This window comes from Triticum dicoccoides, chromosome 2A (genome assembly GCF_002162155.2).
Source record: "Triticum dicoccoides isolate Atlit2015 ecotype Zavitan chromosome 2A, WEW_v2.0, whole genome shotgun sequence".
In the NCBI taxonomy this organism is placed as follows: Eukaryota; Viridiplantae; Streptophyta; class Magnoliopsida; order Poales; family Poaceae; genus Triticum; species Triticum dicoccoides.
The window spans coordinates 432,007,652-432,013,977 of record NC_041382.1 but is presented as its reverse complement, the minus strand read 5'-3'; positions in this window follow the sequence as shown (position 1 = coordinate 432,013,977).

Genomic DNA, 6,326 nt, shown 5'->3' with positions numbered 1-6,326 from the left:
TTTCACAAAAGTCAGAGAATATAGCAGCCTGCATCTTTGAAAGGTAGCAGGTGCATTGCATAAACCAAAAGGCATATGTCTATAAACATAAGTTCCAAAAGGACAAGTAAAAGTGGTCTTTTCTGGTTAGGTTGAGAAACATGTATTTGTGAAAAACCAGAATATCCATCAAGGAAGCAAAAATGTGTGTGCTTAGATAATCTTTCTAGCATTTTATCAATAAAAGGCAGAGTGTAATGATCTTTTCTAGTTGCTTTGTTTAATTTTCTAAAATCAATTACCATTCTATAGCCTGTAACAATTCTTTGTGGAATAAGTTCGTGTTTATCATTAGGTACAACAGTAACTCCTCCTTTCTTAGGGGCACAATGAACATGACTTACCCATCTACTATCAGCTATAGGATAGATTATACCTGCTTCCAGAAGTTTTAATATTTCCGTTCTTACCACTTCTTTCATCTTTAGATTTAACCGACATTGGTGATCAACAATGGGTTTAGCATCAGGTTCCATATTAATCTTGTGCTGACATAGAGTGGGACTGATGCTCTTAAGATCATCAAGAGTATATCCAATAGCAGCTCAGTGCTTCCTTAGAACTTTCAATAATATTTCTTCTTCATGTTCTGAAAGGTTAGCACTAATAATAATAGGATAAATATTTTTCTCATCGAGATAAGCATATTTCGAAGTGTCAGGCAATTGTTCTAATTCAAACACATGATCACCCTTAGGTGGAGGAGGACCTCCTAGAGTTTCAATATGCAAATTGTGTTTAAGTAGAGGACGTTGTTCAAAGAAAATATTACCTATTTCATTCTTTCATGCATATGCATATCATTTTCATGGTCTAGCAAATATTGTTCTAAAGGGTCACTAGGAGGTACAACAATAGAAGCACGACCAATAATGTCATCCTTACTATGCAATTCTTTTTTATGAGGTTTTCTACTAAACTTGGAAAAATTAAATTCATGAGACTCATCACCAAAGCTAACACCGGCATTTTGTTTCTCACAATCTATTTTAGCATTAACGGTGTTCAAGAAAGGTCTACCAAAGATAATGGGACAAAAGTCATCTTGTGGGGATCCAAGAACAAGAAAATCAGTAGGGTATTTTATTTTCCCACACAAGACTTCAACATATCTAACAATCCCAAATGATGTGATGTTGTCTCTGTTAGCAAGTTTAATAGTAACATCTATGTCTTCTATTTCAGCGGGTGCTATGTCATTCATAATTTCTTGATATAAGGTAAAAGGAATAGCACTCACGCTAGCACCTATGTCACAAAAACCATGATAACAGTGATCTCATATCTTAACTGAGACAACAGGCATGCCAACAACAGGTCTATGTTTATCTCTTCATCGGGTTTGGCAATTCTAGCAGCTTCATCATAGAAGTAAATAACATGCCCAACTATATTTTCAACAAGGAGATCCTTAACCATAGTAACACTAGGTTATACCTTGATTTGTTGAGCTGGTTTACGTGTTCTAATGTAACTTTTATTGGCCACAGTTGAAACTTTAGCATGTTCCTTTATCCTAGCAGGGAAAGGTGGTTTTCAATATAAGCAGTAGGAACAACTGGATCAACATTATAGATAATAGTTTCATCTTTAGCTAACACTGGTTCTTTAATTTAGTCTTTAATAGGTGGATGATATTTAAACCACTTCTCCTTAGGGAGATCAACATGAGTAGAAAAAGATTCACAGAAAGAGGCTACTATCTCAGAATGAAGTCCATACTTAGTGCTAAACTTTTAAAAAGCATCGGTATTCATAAAAGATTTGACACAAGCAAACTTAAGCTTAATACCCGACTCTTTACCATTGTCGAGTTCCCAATCTTCAGAGTTGCATTAATTTCTTTCCAAAAGATCCCACCAAAATTCAATAGTCTCCTTCATAAAGGATCCAGTACAAGAAGTATCGAGCATGGATCGATCATCATGAGAAAGCCAAGCATAAAAATTCTGAATGGTAATTTCTCTTGAGAGCTCATGATTGGGGCATGAATATAACATTGACTTAAGCCTCCCCCAAGCTGGAGCGATACTTTCTCCTTCACGAGGCCAAAAATTATATATATAATTCCGATCATGATGAACTAGATGCATAGGATAATATTTTTTCGTGATGAAACTCCAATTTCAATCGATTCCCAAGATCCAATATCATCGCATAGCCTATACCATGTCAATGCTTTTCCCTTAAAAGATAAAGGGGAAAGCTTCTTCTTAGCTTCATCTCCGGGTAAACCTGCAAGCTTAAATAATCCACAAATTTCTTCCACATATATCAAGTGCATATTTGGATGTTCGGTTCCATCTCCTGCATAAGGATTAGCTAGCAGTTGTTCTATCACACCTGAAGGAATTTCGTATTCAATATTTTCAGTAGGTGCAGTAGGTTGAGGGGTAACTAATTGTGGTTCCGGTCGAGGTGAAGATACCTCGAACAAACCCCTCAAATGATTGTTTTCCATAGTAACAAGTGACAATAAATTTTAGCACGTACTAATAATTTTTCCTTACCAATTTCCACTTACCAAGAGCGCTTCACTCCCCGGCAATAGCGCCAGAAAAGAGCCTTGATGACCCACAAGTATAGGGGATCAATCATAGTCCTTTCAATAAGTAAGAGTATCGAACCCAACGTGGAGCAGAAGGAAATGACAAGTGGTTTTCAGCAAGGTAATGTCTGCAAGCACTGAAATTATAAGTAACGAGTAGTTTGATAGCAAGATAATTTGTACCAAGCAAGTAAGAATAATAGTAACAAAAGTGCAGAAAGGTAGCCCAATCCTTTTGAGGCCAACGGCAGGCAAAAAGGGTCTCTTATGATAAGCAAACTGTTCTTGAGGGTACACGGGAATTTCATCTAGTCACTTTCATCATATTGGTTTGATTTGTGTTCGCTACTTTGATAATTTGATATGTGGGTGGATCAGTGCTTATGTGATGTTCTTACTTGAACAAACCTCCTACTTATGATTAACCCCCTCGCAAGCATCCGCAACTACGAGAAAAGTATTAAGAATAAATTCTAACCATAGCATTAAACTTTTGGATCCAATCGGTCCCTTGCGAAATAGTGCATAAAATAGGGTTTAAGCTTCTGTCACTCTCGCAACCCATCATCTAATAACTACTCCACAATGCATTCCCTTAGGCACAAATATGGTGAAGTTTCATGTAGTCGACGTTCACATGACAACACTAAGGGAATCACAATATACATACCATCAAAATATCAAACACATATAAAATTCACATGATTACTTGCAACAAGATTTCTCCCGTGACCACAAGAACAAAAGTAACTACTCACAAATGATAATCATGCTCATTATCAGAGGGGTATTAAATACCATATTGGATCTGAACATATAATCTTCCACCAAATAAACCATATAGTAATCAACTACAAGATGTAATCAACACTACTAGTCACCCACAAGTACTAACAACCTATAGTTCCAGTACAAAGATTGAACACAAGAGATAAACTAGGGTTTGAGAGGAGATGGTGTTGTTGAATATGTTGATGGAGATTGCCCTCCCCAAGATGGGAGAGTTGTCGGTGATGATGATGACGATAATTTCCCCCTCCGGGAGGAAAGTCCCCCCGGCGGAATCGCTCCGCCGGAGGGCAGAAGTGCTCATGCCCATGTTCCGCCTCGAGACGGCGGTGCTTCGTCCCGAAAGTCCTCTCCTTATTTTTTTTCTAGGTCAAAATGACTTATATACCAGAAGATGGGCACCGAAGGTGGGCTGGGCTGAGCATAACCCACCAGGGCGCGCCTGGGGAGCCAGGCACGCCCTGGTGTCTTGTGCTCACCAAGTGGCCCCCTCCGGTAGTTATTTGCTCCAGTATTTCTTATTTATTCCATAAAAATTCCTCATGAAGTTTCATCTCATTTGGAGTTATGCGGAATAGGTAGCCTGACGTAACTTTTTCAGGTCCAGATTTCCAGCTGCCAGAATTCTCCCTCTTTGCGTGAATCTTGTATATTATGAAAGAAAAGACATTAGAATTACTCCAAAAAGCATTATTATGCATAAAAACATTATAAATAACAGTAGATAAACATGATGCAAAATGGACGTATCAGGTTGCAAGTATTTGTTCTTTGTGTGCAGCTGTCGTTTACACAGTGTTGCCTGGTTCTCCTATTGGATTGATACCTTGGTTTCATCACCGAGGGAAATACCTACTATAGTTGTGCTGCATCATCCCTTCCTCTTTGGGGAAATACCGACGTAGTTCAAGCAGCATCAAAAGGAATTTATGGCGCTATTGCTGGGGAGACATCATCAATATCTACCAGGTTCCTAATCATGAATATCATTTCCTTGCAATTTATATTATTTGCCATTTGCCTCCCATTTTCATCTCCCCTACTTCACAAAAATTGCCTTTTTATTCGCCTTTTTTCTTTTGCCTATTTCTCATTCAATCTTTTGTTTACTTGTGTTGCCATGTGTCCTCTATTTTCTTGCATCTTTGCTTTCTAAAAATCTATTGATATGGATCTTCATCCACTTGCTAATCTTTTCAAAAGATCCATTTATGATGAACCAATTTCTAGTGTGTCAAGTGCACTAGATTATTTTTATGAAGTTTTGCTTCAAATTCGTGAATTTGAAAATTGTGATGAAGTGTTCAACAAAGAAATATATAAAGTGATTCATGATATCTCCTTGAATGAAAAGCATGATTGCAATGATGTTATTATAAATTCAATTAATGTCAACTATGCTAATAATATGCAAAACCCCAAGCTTGGGGATGCTAATGTTGCTATGTCCACTACTTATTGCAATGATCATGATTGGGATGATAATGATTCTTATGCTCTTGGAAATTTATTTAAGCCTCATGATGAGTATGCTTGCGATAATATTAAAAGTGGGTTTGGAAGAGTGTCAACTTCAGATAAAATAATCTGGCACATGGCCGGGAAACTTTCTTGACTTGATCCTCCCTGGCAATGGCACCAGAAATTGCTTTTGATGTCTGCTAGAACTACATCCATATTTCCCAAAGAGGAAGGGGTGATGCAGCATAGCGACGGTAGGTATTTACCTCAGTGATGAGACCAAGGTTATCCAACAATTAGGAGAACCAAGCAACACTACGTAAACAACACCTGCACGCAAATAACAAATACTCACAACCCGATATATTAAAGGGGTTGTCAATCCCTTTCGGGAAACGGCGCCAAAAATTGGCAAATGCAAGTGAGAGAGTTGTAAATATTGAAAGATCGAACGCCAAATAAACTAAAGTGCAGCAAGGTATTTTTGTATTTTTGGGTTTAATAGATCTAAAAATAAAAGGCAAATAAAATAGATCGCAAAGGCAAATAATATGAGGAAGAGACCCGGGGGCCGTAGGTTTCACTAGTGGCTTCTCTTAAGAAAAATAGCAAACGGTGGGTAAAGAAATTACTGTTGGGAAATTTATAGAACTTCAAATAGTCATGACGATATCCAGGCAATGATCATTACATAGGCATCACGTCCAAGATTAGTAGACCGACTCCTGCCTGCTTCTACTACTATTACTCCACACATCGACCGCTATCCAGCATGCATCTAGTGTATTAAGTTCATAAAAAAGGAGTAATGCAATAAGAACGATGACATGATGTAGACAAGATCTATTTATGTAGAAATAGACCCGATCATTTTATCCTTAGTAGCAACGATACACATGTGTCGGTTCCCCTTCTGTCACTAGGATCAAGCACCATAAGATCGAACCCACTACAAAGCACCTCTTCTCATTGCAAGATAAATAGATCAAGTTGGCCAAACAAAACACAAGTATCAGAGAAGAAATACGAGGCTGTAAGCAATCTTGCATATAAGAGATCAAAGAAACTCAAATGACTTTCATAGATAAAAAGAGATAGATCTGATCATAAACTCAAAGTTCATCGGATCCCAACAAACACACCACAAAAAATTACATCATATGGATCTCCAAGAGACCATTGTATTGATAATCAAAAGAGAGAGAGGAAGCCATCTAGCTATTAACTATGGACCCAAAGGTCTACAAAGAACTACTCATGCATCATCGGAGAGGGACCAATGGAAGTGGTGAACCCCTCCGTGATGGTGTCTAGATTGGATCTGGTGGTTTTGGACTCTCTGGCGGCTGGAATTGATTTTTGTCGACTCCCCTATGGTTTCTGGAATATTGGGGTATTTATATAGAAAAGACGCGGTCCGAGGGGCACCCGAGGTGGGCACAACCCACCAGGGTGTGCCTGGGCCTCCAGGCGCGCCCTGGTGGGTTGT